We start from the raw sequence: 19,276 nt of genomic DNA on the forward strand, positions 1-19,276 counted from the left end.
GATGGAGCCATGCCCATGTATTCTTAACTCCCTTACCACGTGGTTCTGATGCAAAACTCCCTTGAGAAGTGCCAACTAGAGCAATGGATGGAATATGCAGTGTTTGAGCAAGCTCCCCTAAATATTTTTTTCAAGAAAAATTTTCAGAAAGACTAAATTCCAAGCTATACTTCCTAGTAAACATACTCAGAGTGCCCCTCCTCTGTCATTTCAGTTGATCAGTCCTGTGATGGATTTACCAGTTAGCTCATCCCAACATGGAGGAGGTGTCCACTGATTAAAGCAGAGGATACCAACAGAGCGGCATTCCTAACAGACAGTCTTCCTCCTCCGCCTACTCACATGTCTCTGAACACAGGTAAGATAGTCTGTGGGTCAGATTCCAGATTCCATTCGTTTTTCTAGATCCTTGACCTTTGGAGGTTCTCCGTGGTGTGTGAATCTACTTCTGTACCTCCAGGCCTTGCTCAAAATGCGACTGATGGAAAGAGATCATATTGATATTGTATATTTGATGCCTGAAAAGAAAAAAATCTGATATCTAAAATATTTTCAGTGTTCACCAAATTGATTTAAATTAAATTTATATATAATAATGATTATGTGAATGACATTCACTGTTCTCAGACAACACAGATAGAGGAACTACCCACCTCACCCAGATAATTTGACATGCCTTGAGGTTCTTGAACCAACATGTTTGAGAAGAGTGAATGTCATTCACATCACCATTATTATATATAAACATTATTATGAAACATTACATATATTATTATATATGTTTTTGTATTATATATAATATATTACTATAAAATATTATATATATAATTAGGACTTCCCTGGTGGCTCAGACGCTAAAGCGTCTGCCTACAGTGTGGGAGACCTAGGTTTGATCCCTGGGTCGGGAAGATCCTCTGGAGAAGGAAATGGCAACCCTCTCCAGTACTCTTACCTGGAAAATCCCATGGATGGAGGAGCCTGGTAAGCTACAGTCCGTGGGGTCACAAAGAGTTGGGCACGACTGAGCGACTTCACTTCACTTCACGTCACTTCACATATATATAATTATATAAATATATATTAAATGTTATTAAAATTTAATTTCTAAACTATAAAAAGAGGAGGATGAGGAGAAAGATGGCGCAGGAGCGGCCGAGAGGAGCTACCCCACGTCCAAGGTAAGGAAGGAGCAGCGGCTGCACTTTGCTGGAGCAGCCGTGAAGTGATACCCCCACGTCCAAGGTAAGAGAAACCCAAGTAAGTTATGACCAACCTAGACAGCATATTAAAAAGCAGAGACAATACTTTGTCAACAAAGGTCTGTCCAGTCAAGGCCATGGTTTTTCCAGTAGTCATGTATGAATGTGACACTTGGACTATAAAGAAAGCTCAGCACCGAAGAATTGATGCTTTTGAACTGTGGTGTTGGAGAAGACCCTTGAGAGTCCCTTGGACTGCAAGGAGATCCAACCAGTCCATTCTAAAGGAGATCAGTCCTGGGTGTTCATTGGGGGGACTGGACTGATGTTGAAGCTGAAACTCCAATACTTTGGCCACCTATTGCAAAGAGCTGACTCATTTGAAAAGACACTGATGCTGGGAAAGATTGAAGGCAGGAGGAGAAGGGAACGATAGAGGATGAGATGGTTGGATGGCATCCCCTACTCAATGGACATGGGTTTGGGTGGACTCTGGGAGTTGGTGATGGACAGGGAGGCTTGGCGTGCTGTGGTTCATGGGGTCACAAAGAGTCGGACACGACTGAGTGACTGAACTGAACTGAACTGAGAAGAAAAAGAGTCAAAGGAAAGAAAAAAGGACAGCAAAGCCCTCAGTTTGCTGTGGAGGCAATCCAGGCTTGGCCCACTCCTGACAGACACATGAAAAAGCTCCAGAAATTTCTTCAACTCTGGCCCAGTCCCCGAGCATCCCAGGGAGACTTTCATTAGGGCTCTTCTTCCCTTTTTGGTACCCAGTTTATAAAAACATTCCTTAGTATGAGAGTAGGGCATACATAACAGGGTGGTAAGCACACGGGAAATTCAGCTCACTGTGACTGATTGAAGCAACGTTGATCAGAAACTGGTTTCTCTCCACCAATAATGAGCGGCCCTGAACTTGTAACAGCCTTTAGAAAACTAAAAGATACCCTGTGGAAACAGTTCACTCAGCAACTCACCAGTAAAATTTACCTGGTTTTCACTGTAAAATCATTTTCACTTGAGAAAAAAGATGGATCTGACTGGATTTGCTTTTCTATTTTAGCTCCAATAGCTAAGTAATATCTTGAGATTAGAGTAGTATGTTTTCTTTTTTCTTTTTCTTGGTCTTTATAAGGAACTATGAGAACCTACATCTTTAGCTGGGAGGTTATTTCTTTTATTATTTTCATTGCAGGCAGATTCTTTACCATCTGAGCCACCAGGGAAGCCTCCAATATTTTGGATGCATGCTAAGTTGCTCAGTTGTGTCCAACTCTTTGCAATTCCATGGGCTGTAGCCCGCCAGAATCCTCTGTCCATGGGATTCTCCAGGCAAGCATACTGGAGTGGGTAGCCATACCCTCCTCAAGGGGATCTTCCTGACCCAGGGATCGAACCCACGTCTCTTGCATCTCCTTCATTGGGAGGTGGGTTCTTTACCACTAGGGCTACCTGGTAAGCCCAGCTTATTGACAGAGGAGGTAGGAAGAGATGGATTTCATTCTTTTATTCAAAACGCAGGCCTGGGGTACTGGTGCTACTTGCATTGAATATTCCTGTCCTGAAAGGTGGGTGGAAGGACATTCCATCACATTCAATTTCCTATTTCCATTTCAAATACAATGATTTGGTTTTGAGGAAAGACAGAATAATTGTGCTTATACAGTTCATTAGGAGTTATTTGAAATTTCTCATTTTTACTACCTTGAAAATTAGTGGAAGGAAAAAAAACTGTAGGAATGTTGTAAATATGTTTGCATGCTTGCATTTCCTTTTGTACTTTTGAAAATTTTCATTAAACAAAAAGACTTGTGAGGACTTCATGGTGGTCCAGTGACTAAAGACTCTGCACTCTCAGTGCAAGGGGCTGGCGTTCAATCCCTGGTCAGGGAGCTAGATGCCTGCCACATGCCACAACTAAGAGTTTGCATGCTGCAAGTAAAGATCCCATGTGCCTCAACTAAGGTTTAGCACAGCTGAATAGATAGATGGGTAGATAGATAGTCAGACTTGTGTTCTGGCCTCCTAATTTCTAATATTGAAAGGAACCGTGACTTTTGCACAAAGTTCAACAAATATCTTTAAGAAGATTTAACAGTATACCTCCAGGGCTAGGATTTTTATTTTTTAAAATTTTTATTGTAAGATAAAGCATAAACACAAGAAATCACACAAAGCAAATATATGTCTTAGTGAAGTAGTCTAAGTCAAGCACCCTTGTGCTTGTAACCATTACCACATCCAGAAAGATTTTTGTGAGCCAACCCAAAAGCCCCTTCTTTGTGCCCAGTCCTCATCTCTTCCCACCCATTCCCCATAAGAAACCATTTTGGGTTTTCTAGTAATCACTTCCAAGCATCAAGTATTTATTATAATTAATATTACAAGAGAAAATATTAATTTACTTTTCTAGTAATCTGTTACATAGTTTTGTTGTCCTGATAGATGTACCTAGATATATAGTTTTGCTGGCATTTTAAAGTTTGATGGCTTTTATATCTCTTTCAATCTATAAGTTCCCTGCTCATTCCTTTCTTTTGCTTATAATTTATCTGATGAAGTTCATAGACTATTTGAACAGTAGTGTTTTGACAGCATGGCATTTGCTGATGGCATACTCGTAGTTTCCAGCTTTCAAAATGGGTGCCAATGACCCACGCTTCCTGTCATTCATATACTTGTATAATCCCATCCTACGTGGTATCAGGGTTGGTCTATGTGACCAACAGAATACAGCCAAAGTAATAGTGTGACTTCTAGGGTTTTGCCATCAGTGACATTGTACTGTTTCTGTTTTTCTCCCTTAGATTACTCAGCAGGAAATCAGCTACCACATCATGAGGACATTTAAGCAGCCTGGGAGAGGCCCATGTGAGGAGGAGCTGAGGCATCCCACCTACAGCCAGAATTAACTTAGCTGCCATGTGAATGACCCACCTTGGAAGCAGGTATTCCAGCCCTAGTCAGGCCTTCAGATGACATCTGCCTCAGCTAACATCTTGACTGTGACCTTATGTGTGACCCTGAGCCAGAACCACCCTGACAAAACACTCTAGAATTCCTGACCCAAGGAAACTGTGAGTATAAATGTGAATTGTTGTCTTAAGTCACTATGTTTTGGGGTCATTTGTTATGCAACAGTAAATAACTAACACAGCACTCTTGACTCACACAGCTCAATATATTCCTCTGTCTTCCATATTTCTGCAATTCAGCATCTGGATCCTGAAATCTGTCAGACTCAAGTCACTTCTCTTTGACCCGGACCACAGGATGGCAAGGTGTTTTCCTGTCAGAGGGCTCACAGTGTCTGTCTGTCTCTGTTTCAAATAACGTCACCAGCCACCGATGTCTAACACCTATACATTATCTGTGTATTCGTCAGGGGTTGCAAAATGGTTATTTTTAAAGCTTTATCTGTTCTTTTTCATTTATTAGTTGGAATACTTTTATAGAGAAAGAGTCTCCTCATTCACTCTCTGTTACCTACTGGTAAAGTTCATAGATGCTTGCTCCTTGGAAGAAAAGTTATGACCAACCTAGACAGCACATTAAAAAGCAGAGACATTACTTTGCCAACAAAGGTCTTGTCTAGTCGAGGCTATGGTTTTGCCAGTGGTCATGTATGGGTGTGAGAGTTGGACTATAAAGAAAGATGAGCGCTGAAGAATTGATGCTTTTGAACTGTGGTGTTGGAGAAGACTCTTGAGAGTCCCTAGGACTGCAAGGAGATCCAACCAGTCCATCCTAAAGGAAATCAGTTCTGAATATTCATTGGAAGGACTGATGTTGAAGCTGAAACTCCAATACTTTGGTCACCTGATGTGAAGAGCTGACTCATTTGAAAAGACCCTGATGCTGGGAAAGATTGAAGGTGAGTGGAGAAGGGGATGACAGCGGATGAGGTGGTTGGATGGCATCACCAACTCAATGGACATGACTTTGAGTTAACTCCGGGAGTTGGTGATGGACAGGGAGGCCTGGTGTGTTACATTCCATGGGGTCGCAAAGAGTTGGACACAACTGAGTGACTGAACTGAACTGAGTAGTTCAAAGAGGAAAGGTCAGATAAATCTCTGATTCACTTCATTTATCATTTTTTAAGACTATGAATTAGTGTCCTATCTACCTATAAAGGTGGCAATTATCATCATCATCATTCTGAATATTATTATGAACTCATGTATTTAAACATTTGATGGATTTCAGTCCATGGCAATTAGTATTATTCTTAGATCTTATATTTGGCCAGTGGGAGCCTCATCAAGTTGATTTCTAAGTCATCTGATGTGATCCTGGATGCTTTTGAAAGTGTCCTTGCTATCTGGTGTCAGAAGATGTTCCAGACTCTGTTCTGTCATGTCAGCCTTTTGATAGTGATGCTATTGTCCAGAAATGCCTGAAGCGCTCACCTGGGCCCCCACTACCTGTGGCAAACCCCATAGACACTTCCCAAACCAGAGCCAATATTGTGGGTGGACCAGCCTTTGTGGTTCTTATAATTACGAAATGTACCTTAGCACCAAGCCTCAGGGAAGTTTGAAGAATGAGATTTATTACTCACAAATCTGGGAAGTTACCTGATATGCCCAAGGACCATACAGCCAGGTCACAGGTAGAGAGAGGAGGGGGAGGGTGTGCAGACCTGGGGCTCTACCTTTATTAGGGTCTGAAGGTGGGGATCTAGGGTTTCAAGGATTCACTCTTCAGTGGCAGATGGAGAGCATAAGAGTGGCAGTGAGAGAGTGTGAAGGGAGAAATGGGGTCACTCAAGTGGTCAGTTGTCTAGGCCACCCAGGGCCTTTCTAAAAGGGGAACTTCATGGGTCGGGGTGGCCTGACTCCTTGTCTACTTAGTTTATTAGTAGCTTGTGTCATACAACTGGCATTGTATTTATTCGAGATGGCTGTCTTTTTTTTTTTTTTAGTTGGAGGATAATTGCTTTACAATGTTGTGTTGGTTTCTACCATGAAAGTGAAAAGTGAAAGTCTCTCAGTTGTGTCCGACTCTTTGTGACCCAATGGACTATATAGTCCATGGAATTCTCCAGGAATACTGGAGTGGATAGCTGGTCCCTTCTCCAGGGGATCTTCCTAACCCAGGGATCAAACCCAGGGATCAGGTCTCCTGCTTGAGAGGCAGATTCTTTACCACTGAGCCACCTGGGAATCCCCAGTTTCTGCCATAGATCAACATGAATCAGCCATGGGTATACATGTGTCCCCTCCCTCTTGAACCTCCCTCCCACCTCCCACCCCACCCCACCCCTCTAGGTTGTCACAGAACACCGGGTTTGAGCCTCCTGTGCCATGCAGCAAATTCCCACTGTCTGTCAATTTTACATGGTAATATATATGTTTCAGTGCTACTCTCTCATTTCTTCCCACCCTCTCCTTCCCGCATCATGTCTGTAAGTCCATTCTCTATGTCTGTGTCTCTATTCTTACCCTGCATATAGGTTTATTAATACCATTTTTCTAGATACCATATATATGGGTTAATATATGATGTTTGTTTTTTCTCTTTCTGATTTACTTCACTCTGTATAATAGGCTCTAGGTTCATCCCCCTCACTAGAACTGACTCAGATTTGTTCTTTTTTATGGCTGAGTAATATTCCATTGTATATATGTACCACAACTTCTTTATCCATTGAGATAGGTGTCTTTGAAATGACACCTTTGAAATGACAATCAAGAGCCTTATGTCAGGCAATTATCATGCAGGTTCATCTTGTATATTTCCTGGGCCAGACTTGGAGTCAGTTGTCTCTCCAAGAAGTCCTGGGGTTTTTTAGTGAGAAATAATTAATTAGTCCAGTCTGGTCACTGGAGATATTCATTGCTACTGAGTCAGTCACTGTTTCTAGTCCATTTCAGTGACTCAAGCCTGGGAGTAGGATGGATTACCCCATCCATACATGTGCACACAGACATAAAATCTCATGAGCTCTTAATGATACTTCCAATTCAAATATAAGAATACAGAACTTTGACTTAAGCATTTCTCCATTACATTTATAACTCCTTTCTTCCACACCAAGCATCCTGGTTTTCCAAGACATAGGACATAATGTAATTAGAATACCCCAAATATAATCTGTAATCATTTGCTTTATCTCATATTATATATCAAATGGCCTCAGAATAACAGTCCTCACACTCCCACCAATATGATTATTGAAACATTAAAAAAAAACCCACAAATGCTGTCTCCATTTTCTCCCAATTTAAAAAATAGTTGTGCTGTACCTTGTCAGAGCATGCAGCCCTTACATACACTGTCACTCCATCACATTAGCCCTCATTTGGTCGGCTTTGTCTGATATAGGAATCAGTAACTATGTGGCTGTTAGACACTAAAAATGTGGGACTAAAGAATGGAATTTTATTTTACTTTATTTTATTTTAATTAATTTTAACTTAACCTTTTGCCTTTGAGTGTGTGAAACATCGCTAGTGCAACTGATGAACTAAATTTCTTCTTTTATTTTCATTTAAATTATAATTGTATGTGCAGCTAGTAGCTACCATATTGGACAGCACAGATCTAGAGAGAGAAAGAGATGAACAGATCTACAAGGGTATTGAAATAAAATAAAAACTATAAAGATAAATCAGCCCATCCCAAAGAACTCACAAGTGAGTTTGAGCTGGAGGGTAAGAAGGTTTGAATGAAGTGGTGCTCAATTCTGTGAAATAGTTGATGACCTGAGATGGCCAGTGCCTGCCCCCAAGTAGTCTGATTCAGTTGGTCCAGTGGGAGTCAAGGGACTCTTCCGAACTTGGTGGAAATTTTTAAAAGGTTATTGAGATATTAAGTGCAGAAATATTGACAGGAGTGAAACAGGAGAGAAAACAGCAAGGGAAAACCACAGGACTCATTTCAGCAAAGTGGAAATCTTTAGATGGTTGTTAAAAACTGGGTTCCCCTCTCGGTGGGTATCAAAAGGCACAACCAAGCCAAAGATGAGGAGAAGGATTTATTAATTGCGGCAAGTAAGGAGAACACCAGGAACCTTTCCCAAAGCAGTGTCTCGCCAACAGCAAAACTGGGGCAATTTTAAGCCAAGGGTTCATGTGTATTCATGAAGGGGCTTTGGGCAGTCAACAACAGAGTCCAAGCCTGATTGAAATCATGAAGGTCACACGGGTCAGCATTATCATACCTTAGATTCCAGTTGATCCTGTGGTTGAGCACTTCAGGCTACTCTTTACTATTGAAGCAGAACTGGGGATCTTTACACCTGATTTTTAAAAATTCTTTTTTAATTGAAGTACAGTTGAGAGTCCCTTGGACTGCAAGGAGATCAAACCAGTTGATTGTAAAGGAAATTAACTCTGAATATTCATTGGAAGGACTGATGTTGAAGCTGAGGCTCCAATCCTTTGGCCACCTGATGCAGAGAGTTGACTCATTGGAGAAAACCCTGATGCTGGGAAGGATTGAAGACAGGAGGAGAAGAGGACAACAGAGGATGAGATGGTTGGATGACATCACTGACTCAATGGATATGAGTTGGAACAAGCCCTGGGAGATGGCGAAGGATAGGGAAGCCTGGCATCCTGCAGTCCATGGGGTCACAAAGAGTTGAACACAACTGAGTGACTGAACAACAACAGTAGTCGATTTACAGTGTTGCATTAGTTTTGGGTGTGCAGAACAGTGATCCATATATATATATATTCTTTTTCACATTCTTCTCACTGATAAGTTAGTACACAATATTGAGTATACTTCCCCAAGCTATAAAGTAGGTTCTTTTTGGTTGTCTATTTTATATATGTAAACAAAATACATATATATAATATATATATAGTAGTGTGCATATGTTAATACTAAACTTCTATTTTATCCCTTCTCCCCCCAACTCTTCCCCCTTTGGTAATCATAAGTTTGTTTTCTATGTTTACTGGTCTATTTCTTCACCTGATCTTTGCTGTTGTTACTTCTCTTGCATTATAGCAGGCATTGTTCCTGCTTTCTTTTTTTTTTCCTTTAAAATCATTAATTATTGAGACCTGTTCAAGGGCAAGCATTGTGGCCAGGCTTAGATCACAAAATGGCTTAGGCCAAATATGGCTCCTGTTATGTCAAGAAAGCCTTGCCTGCTTCATTCTCCAGGCAACCATTACCCTATCTGCTTACAGTCTTTCTCTTGTGGGTATACACAGGTTTAAAAATGATAAACATATGCATAATTCATTGCATTAGAGTTTGTACAGCAACCTAAATGTCCATCAATAGGGAACTGTAAATAAATGATGGCGCACCCATAGAAGGCCATAGAAAACTATAGACTTCAAACACAATAAGGTCATTCATTTGTACTAACAGGGAATAATTTGTAAATGACTCTGTTACATGAAGTAGAAATTATGTAAATATTGACAATTTTATTGATAGAGACCAGGCAAGAATTTGTAAGAATCTGGGAATAGTGGTTGCCTCCAAGGGGGAGAATTGGGAGATGGGTATCAAATGAAAACCAGATCCAATAATTCAAGACTTTATTCAGAAAGATTGTAGTGATGGGGTGCAAGAGATGATTATAACAGGAAGAACACCTCAGCACAGATCTTCCTGCTCTCAAGGGTTATATAGGAAGGGGTCTTCCTCCATAGGGAAGGACCAGGTAAGGCAGGACACAGGACAGTCCTCCAAGAATGCCTGCACCGGAAGCCTTGCCTGTCCTCAGGAGGGTTATCTATTGGTTCAAGCTGAGGGGATTCCAGGGTCTCGGGAAAAGAGAGGAACTTCACCAAAGTTTGATTGTCAAGCATTTTGTTCTGATGGATCACTGGAGACAACAGTTCAGCAAATCATTTTTAAGGCAAAAAAGCATTTTGAGCCTGTATCTGACCTTGTAGTACATCACAAGGGTTTTGTGCACGAATCTTATCTAAATCCTATGGGGAAAGGTGGTTCTTTGCAGTAAGCCTTTTCCTGGAACACAAAAGCATAGGGATATTTCTTAACTTTCTACCATTTTCCATGCACACAGGGCTCCAGGAGAGATCAATGCCCTTGTTGCAGAGAGAAGAAACAGGGTGTGTTTTTCCTGGCATATGCACTTTGTACTTGTGAATTTTATCTGTCCAAAAATTAGAAGTTTATGAACTTCCCTGGTAGTCCAGTGGTCAAGACTCTGCTTCCACTCCAGCGGGCATGGGTTTGATTCCTGATCAGGGAAGTTCTACATGCCACATGGTGTGGCCAAAAAAAAAAAAAAAATTAGAAGTTTAAACAAATACAAAATTTAAAAATAAACTTTAAGTAAGAGAAGACCAAAAATTCCAGAAAGCTCTTTCTTGGGCAATGTTTCTTTTCTTTTTTTAAACTTTCTATTTTATACTGGAATATAGCAGATTAACCATGTGGTAGTTTCAGGTGAAGAGTGAAGGCACTCAGCCATGTATATATACATGTATTCATTCTCCTCCAAACTCCTGTCCCTTCCAGGCTGCCACATGACATTGAGCAGAGTTTCCTCTTCTCTACAGTAGGTCCTTCTTGGTTATCCATTTTAAATACAGCAGTGTATATGTGTCCATCCCCAACTCCCTAACTATCTCTTTTCCTCATTCTTCCCCCCTGGTTGCCATAAGTTCATTCTCTAAGTCTGTGAGTCTGTTCATATTTTGTAAATAAGCTCATTTGTATCATTTCTTTTTCGATTCCACATATATGGGATATCATACGATATTTCTCCTCTGTCTGACTTAATTCACTCAGTATGACAATATCTAGGTCCATCCATGTTGCTACAAATGGCATTATTTCATTCTTTTTTATGACTGAGTAATATATCATTGTGTGTGTGTGTGTGTGTGTATACACCTCATCTTCTGTATCCATTCACCTGTCAATGGACATTTAGGTTGTCTCCATGTCTTGGCTATTGTAAACAGCGCTGCAGTGAACACCAGGGTGCATGTATCTGTGGCCAGTGTTTCTTAGAACTTTGATGAAAGCACTGAGGTTAGACACTTTCCAGTATTTTGATGGCTTGGCTCTGAGTTTTCCTGCTACACATGGGAGGGGTGCTGTGTGCGTGAAGGTGGCACATTGCTGCGTGCAGAGTCCACCCTCTCTCTCTGAGTTTGATTGTACAGATAGGCATTCTACTCTCCAAGAATGTGCCAAGTTTTCTTATCTCCACCTCCTACACAAGAACAAATCATGAAAGAGGAGCCAAACTGTAACCCAAATATATGTGAATAGAGCATTCCTGGTCTGTTGAAAGGGATTTTGCTGAAGCCCTGTGGTTGTCACATGGAGCCCTTGTGAAGCTGATTGAAGACGATTTGGCAGAGTTCGAGGATTTTCTCTCACCACTGGGGACTCATCTTTTTGAAATCTTCATTTTCGACCTCAGCCAGAAGTCTCACCATGCCCTCATCAGTGTGTCAGTGTTCCAGCCTACAGGTGCATAGGCAGCATTGCACTCCTAAAGATGCTGGTCTTGTCAGGACCCAGGTTGTATGGAGCGTTTGTTCACTTGATCTACCTCTTCTGAGCACCAGAAACTTGATATCAGTCACCAGTTAAAGTTCACCAGTCCAGTTGTCTTAACAATACTTTATAAGTTTCTTTTACTAAAGATATCATAATAGCTGAATAAGCAAACCTACTCTCAGGAAATGAACTCTGTACAGCTTTCTAAATACAGTTTTCCCTTAGTATCTGCAAGGAATTGGTTCTAAGACATCCCACCCCCAACCCTTTGGATACCAAGATCCATGGATGCCCAAGTCCCTTATATAAAAAGGGAAGTACTGTGAAAGGAAAATCAAAGTAGAGTCAGTATTGCTAAGTGTGTCTGTGTGCTCAGTTGTGGCCAACTCTTTGCAACCCCATGGACTGGAGCCTTCCAGGCTCCTCTGTCCATGAGATTCCCCAGGGAAAAATACTGGAGTGGGTTGCCATTTCTTTATCCTGGGAATCTTCCCGGCCCAGGGTTTGAACCCATATCTCCTGCCATCTCCTGCATTGGGAGGTGGATTCTTTACCACTGTGTCAACTGGGAAGCCCAGTATTGCTAAGAGAGCTTTCTAAAATGGGGCCAGGAGGTCTTTGAGGAGGTGGTTTTACATCTCAGCCCAGATAGAATCTGAACTTTTGACCACTTTTTGTCTTAACAAAAGCATCCAGAACATCTTCACAGTGTTCCAGAAATTTCAGATACTTATGGGATCCTTATCCTAAATAACTTGTGACAGCCTAGCCCTTAAGGACAAAGACATCCTTTTTGTATCAGAACCAATCATAATTCTTGCAGGACAACTTTAATAACCTCGTGACTTTTACCTTTCTCTTCCCCAGGTCAGTCTTTGTTTTATCTGAATCTGTGTCTCCTGAATTGAAATTTCTTACACCCCAGGTCTTCTCTTGGAGAAGAAAATGGCAACACACTCCAATATTCTTGCCTGGGAGATCCCATGGGCCGAGGAGTCTAGCATGCTGTAGTCCATGGAGTCATATAGAGTCAGACATGACTTAGGAACTAAACTAAAGAAGTAAAGCTCTTTGTTCTTTGCAGCTTTGATACTGATTATGGTTCAATAGCATTTGCATATAACCTATTCAATCCTTCCGTAAAGTTTAATTCATCTCTAGATTACTTATAATACTAACACAATGGGAAATGTTGCGGAAATAGTTGCCGGACTGTGGCAAATTCAAGTTTTGCTTCTTAGAACTTTCAGGAAATTTTTTGTCTGAGTATTTTTGACCCATGATTGGTTAAATCCATGGATTTGGAACCTGTGGATACAGAGAGCTGATTGTGGTGAGTTTGAGCAAATAGAGATTGATCAGAACAAGGCTGGAGATGGACTAGTACATATGTGTGCTCAGTTGCTTCAGTCGTGTCCAACTCTTGTGACTCCATGGACCATAGCCCGCCAGGCGCCTCTGTCCATGGGATTTCCCAGGCAGGAATACTGGAGTGGGTTGCCATGCCCTCCTCCAGGGGATATTCTCCACCCAAGGGTCCAACCTGCAGGAGATGGACTAGTTGTGACATCAACTCCCGTCAGCTTTAGATGGGAATGTTGATTCTGAAACAGAAGGGCCTGAGAATGTTATAAGCACGTGCCTTGCTGACTTCTACCTGCAGGAGCCTAGTTAACTAAGGGCCCCAGAGGCTGTGCTTGGAACACCATCTCAGCATCTGTGCTGAGGCCACGCCTCCTGGGCGGGGCTCCCCGCCAGTGGCCAAGTGTGACAGGACCCTGAGGCAGCCTGTTACCAGTGACACACTTCACTCTGTTGGTGGACTTGGGCTCCAAGACACCCGAGCAGCCTGGTTGACCCTTTCTTAGTCTGCACGGGAGTCTAGGGTGCTTCCACCAGCCTGCCCTCCTGCTCCTCTTCACTGGGGTCTGACCTCCATCAAGGACTGAAGTGGCTCCAGCCTTCCCCAGCGTCCTCCTCAATTTCTCCCACAGGCGTTTGCCCTCATAAAATCCTCGCAGTTTAAGCCCATCGTGAATGCTTCACAGAGGACCTGCACTAACACAGGCCCCACCCGGAGTCTTGGTTCTATTTGTGGTCCTTGGGCCTCATGTCCCCACACTGGGCGGGGGGGGGGTGTTTTGTGCCAGTCTCACCTGTATGATTTCTTTTATTTAAATGCTCTGTCTCAATTATAAGGGCCCCTGGTGGCTTAGAAGGTAAACAATCCACCTGCCATGCAGGAAACCTGGGTTTGATCCCTGGGTTGGGAAGATCCCCTGGAGAAGGGAATGGCAACCCACTCCAGTATTCTTGCCTGGAGAATCCCCATGGACAGAGGAGCCTGGTGGGCTTCAGTCCATGGGGTCGCAAAGAATCACGCACACTGATAAGAAGTCTTAGTCTGTGATTTCTTTTCAGAGAGTGTACATCCTTTATTGATTGTGTTTTTAAGATTTAGAGTCTGCCGTCCCTAACTGTTATGGCACAGATTTGAGAAATTCCAGCACATTACATCTCAACTTTGATACAGGCTAGAAAACACTGGCTGCCATTCCCCAGTGACTTAGCAGGTCTTTTGTTTGTCTCAGGACATTCTGGGCTTTCTAAGTTGGACTGAAGCTGTTGAAGTGGGTTAAAATGGTAGGAAGTTTTGGTGTGTGTGAAAGCAAATTACAGATTGACAATGACCCCCAAAGTTTCCTCTGACCCAGAAGTCACTGACTAGGTGATAATTCAGATATCTGATTCCAGTGTACTTACTGACTGGTTTACTACTTAACCCCATTTACAGTCATTGTGGGGCTACATGCATTCGGGTCATATCGTTTCAGTTCATTGCAAATTATGTTGTTGGAGTGGAATTTTGCTACATCAAATATTGAATAATATTAGTGGAAAACAGTTTGAATTCAAACACATGTTCATTTTGAAAATGAGTCATTTGTACATAGGAAATGGTAATACTATCTCCAGGAAGGGATATTGAGTGATGAGAGGACACGGGCAAAAGGGAGGCTGACTTTTGGCTTAAAGAGTCTTTAAAGAGTCCATATGTATGTATAGGGGCTTCCCAGGTGGCTCAGTGTATAAAAAATCTGCCTGCAATGCAGGAGACGCAGATGTGGGTTCGATCCCTGAGTTGGGTAGATGCCCTAGAGGAGGAAATGGCAACCCACTCCAGTATTCTTGCATGAAGAACCCCCATGGACAGAGGAGGCTTGTGACCTACAATCCAGGGGGTCACAAAGAGTCGGACACAAATGAAGTGATTGAGCACACATGCATAAATGTATAGGCGTGAAAGTACTTCAGAGAGAAGGTAACTATCTGTAACGTGACAATGTTCTTCCCACTGAAAAAGTGAAATATCCCTATATCTTTAAAAGCTGTTGGCATTTTAGAGGGGGAAAGGCTGCTAACAGAGAGGTACAGCATTTCTAAACTAACATATGGAAAGTATTATTGACCAAGAAGTGAAAGAGTCCTGAATTACATCCAGGAGATCTCCCTGGTTATAATTATAAACACAAAATCATCGATGTATAAATGCAGCAATATGAAGCTCTCAGCTCTTGGCCAGAGGTCAGCAAAGATTTTTTTTTTCCCATTCCAAAGTCAATGATTTATATGTATAACACTTCCAAGTTGAAACTAGCATTCTCATTACATTTATTCATAAAAATGATAAATGGGCCATTTCCTGATGAATGAGCAGATTTCCTAGTTTCAATGGAAAATAAAGTACAAAAGAGGGAAAATGTCACTGAGCAAAGACCTATGTTCCTTTCCTTTCTGGACTGACAACTGAAAGTGACATGAAAAATGGGTGTGGGGCACACATTTTAGGGCTCCTCAGGGTAGAGTTTCAAGTGTGGCAAAGTGCACTAATCTGCTGCATTTAACTTTCTGAATGGAGGCTGAGCCAGCCCTGTGAGGAGAGGAGCAGCGATACTGTCTAGAATAATAATACCAGACCTTGGAACACATGAGGAAGTGCCTAGGAGGTTGCCAGCCCATGACACTGTGATAGGAACTGCCCCTGTCAGACCTGAAGGGTTAGGAGAGGTCAATCAACCACTCTTTCTGGGTTGCTAGCTCGATTTAGGGTTGGTCCTCGTAAAGTGAGTTGCCTTTCCAAATCTATAGTTCTTCATCTTTATCAGTGCTCCTTTTGTATTTCTCCAGCTTCCACAATTCCTTGTCTCTCTCAATTCTTCATTCTCTTCCAGAATTCCCCATTCCCTCCCCCAATTTCCTATATTTCCTACAATTCTTGATCTCTCCATGATTCTTTTTGTCTTTTATAATTCTCTTTTCCCCCATTTCCTACTCACTCTCCCATCACTGCTTTTCCCATAATTCCTCATTCTCTGGCCCAATTCCAGGCAGCCCCTACTATTTTCCCTCAATTCCACAAAGCCCTCTCTCTCACTTGTCACTGTTCCCCTACAATCCTCAGTGGCCCCCATAGTCCCCATCACTCCCACAATTCTATGTACCCTCTACTATTCCCCACGACCCCCAAAATCACCCACTTGCTCCCACAATTCCATGCAACCTCTCCATATAAGTTTCTCCCACAATGCCATCTAGCCCCCACAATTCCCTTACTCGTGCCCTCAATTCCTCATTGTCGCCACAAGTCACTGTTTCTCCCAAAATTTCTCATTCTCTCCCACAATTCCATGTTTTCTCTCCCATTTTTTCCTGTCAGGCAGTTCTCTGTTCTCTTTCCCAGTTATCTATTCTCTAGCAATTCTTCATTCTTTCTTACAATTCCCAACTCTCACAAGTCCCTATTTTTTCCACAGTTCCATGCAGCTCCTTCAGTCTCCATTCATTTCCACAGTTCCATATCTCGTCTATAATCCTCTATCCTAAAATACTCTGTGTTCTCTTGGGATGTTCCCATTCTCCCACACAGTTCTCCATTTTTCTCTCACAATTCAGTTTCCTCTTAATATTACTCTCACACTTCTGTTTCTCTGTGTTGGTTCTCCATTCTCTTTTAAAATTCTGTTTTCTCCCACAGCTCTCACAATTTTCCATTCTTTCCCACAATTCCTTATTATTTCCGCAGTTCCGTGTTTTCTCCCACAACTGTTTATTATACGACTTAACACAGAGTTGGTAAATGTGTCTTAAACTGTGTATTTCTCCTTCCTGTGAGTTTTCTGAAGTCAGAAAATATATTTTATTAGTTGTTTAACCCCTGTGTCTGTGCTGGTCACAGTGCATCCTGAACACAGGTACCAGTTCACACACTGTTTTATGAGATGAGCCTGTGCTAGAATGGAGTGCAATTTCCTTCATCAATAAAATCTTACTATGAAAAAAAAAGTCATCCTGATAAACACTGCTGACTGGCATATCAGATGTACATTTTGGTAGAAGATTTGTATCTCAGCTTAGACCAGTAACTCGCACTTCCTGGACTGGCAGTCAGGTGGCACTGCCCTCTATCACTTATAGTCTAGATCCTATGGTATGAAGGAGCAGTCAGTGAAGCAGTAAGAGGGGAGTAAAGGGATAAAGGAATTAATCCTGAAAAGCCTCATTCATTCACCTGTACTTATGGAGCATCTGTGATCTGCCAAGTTCTATGTTAAGTGCTAGGAATACAAAAGTGAATATGCTGAACAGAGTCCCTGCATGAGGGTCAGTCCTCTTTACCAGGGCACAGGGTCCCTATCTCTTTGCTCAGAACTGTGTCTGCACTGACCATGGCCACCTTCTGGTGCTCAATAACAAAGCTGGGGCATCCACTGTGGGCCTGGACACATGAAAGTCTCCCACCAGCAAAGTCAAGGAGCCTGTGAAGGAGGCCATTGGTGCAGGAAACCGCCACGTTGACTGTGCCTGTGTCTTATCAGAAGAAGAATAAGATGGGGGAAGTCATCTGAGAGAAGGTTGTGAAGCACGGAGACCTCGTCATCATGAACAAGTTATGGTCCATCTTCTTTGAGAGAAGCTGGTGAAGGAAATCTGTCAGAAGATCCTTAAGGACTTAAAACTGGACCATCTGGACATTTATCTTAATGGCTGGGCTTCCAGCCTGGGGAAGACTTTTCCCTAAACACAAGAAAAGCGATGTCCTCACCAGTAAAATAGCATTCTTGGAAGCCTGGGAGACCATGGTGGGGTTGGTGAAAGCCATTGGAATCTCTAACTTCAGTGACTTCCAGATCAAAGGACTCTTTATTTAACTTTTTAAAAAATCTTTTTAAAATTGAAGTATAGGGACTTCCTGGTGGTTGAGTGGCTAAGACTCCGAGCTCCCAATGCAGGGGGCTCGGGTTTGATCCCTGATCAGGGAACTAGATCCCACATGCCACAACGAAGAACATGCTGCAACTAAGAACCAGCACAGCCAGATAAATAAATAAAAATTTTTTTAAATGAAGTATGGTTGACCAACAATGTTGTGTTAATTTCTGCCGTACAGCAAAGTGGTTCATATATATATATATATATACTCACTAATATACATATTAATATAGATATATATATATATACATACTCACATATCTTTTCTTAAATATTTCTTTTCCATTATGACTTATAGGATATTGAATATGTTCTCTGTACTCTACAGTAGTACCTTGTTGTATGTTCAGACAGACAATGCTGTTGAGCAGACCCGGAATGAAATACAGTGACTAACCAGGTTGTCACCGCTATTTCATACAGGAAGGAGGAATGGAGCCAGTAATGCCACTCCAGGGGCATAGCTGTCATACTATACAGCCCTCTGGTGTGTGTGTGTGCTCAGTCGAGTCTGACTGTTTGCAATCCCATGGACTGCAGTCTTCAGGCTCCTCTATCCATGGACTTTTCCAGGCAAGAATACTGGAGTGGGTTTCCATGCCCTCCTCCAGGCGATCTTCCTGACCCAGGGCTCGAACCCTCAGCTCCGGTGTATCCTGCATTGGCAGGTGAGTTCTTTATCACTAGTACCACCTGGGAAGCCTGCATAGCCCTCTGGGCTCTCCAGATAAACCTCAGGCCAACCCAGAGGACTCTTCCCTACTGGAAGATCCCAAGATTAAGGAGATTGCTGCAAAGCACAAAAACTGCAGGCCAAGTTCTGATCCGGTCCCCCATCCAGAGAAATGTGGTTTTAATCCCCAAGTCTATGACACAAGCATGCATTGTTGAGAACTTTCAGGCCTTGTCTTTTACATTGAACAATGAGATAGTGATCATACTCAGCTTCAACAGAAACTGGAGGCCCTGCACCATGAACCCTCTGTCCCATTTGGAGGATTTTCCCTTCAGTGTAGAATATTGCAGCTGAATCTCCCCCAAAAATTGCCCAGCAAACGTTCTATGTTCACTGAAGTCGCACTCTCCCCACCAGAGTCCTCATTTAGCTGAGCTAGTCTGAGATCATAGTGAGCCTGGCTCCACTGAGGCCAGAATCTAGGCAGTGCTGTATCTAGTATGTTCCACTGGGAGCAGATTATCACAAGGAAATAGGATTCAGATAAGCAGATTACAATTTTTTTCACCACTTACTTGATTTGAACACCAAGGGAACTCTGCTAATGCTGAGAATACAAAGATTAAAGTATAAGAAAGAATCGTGTGAAAAAAAAAGTCCCCGCTCTTCT

The 19,276-nt window shown here is 42.2% G+C and overlaps 1 pseudogene; it reads left to right on the forward strand.

The window, feature by feature from the left end:
- The first annotated feature begins 1,137 nt into the window (after positions 1-1,137).
- On the forward strand, positions 1,138-18,960 carry LOC136153958 (aldo-keto reductase family 1 member B10-like; annotated as a pseudogene).
- Positions 18,961-19,276: the final 316 nt, after the last annotated feature.

This window comes from Muntiacus reevesi, chromosome X (genome assembly GCF_963930625.1).
Source record: "Muntiacus reevesi chromosome X, mMunRee1.1, whole genome shotgun sequence".
Classification (NCBI taxonomy): Eukaryota; Metazoa; Chordata; class Mammalia; order Artiodactyla; family Cervidae; genus Muntiacus; species Muntiacus reevesi.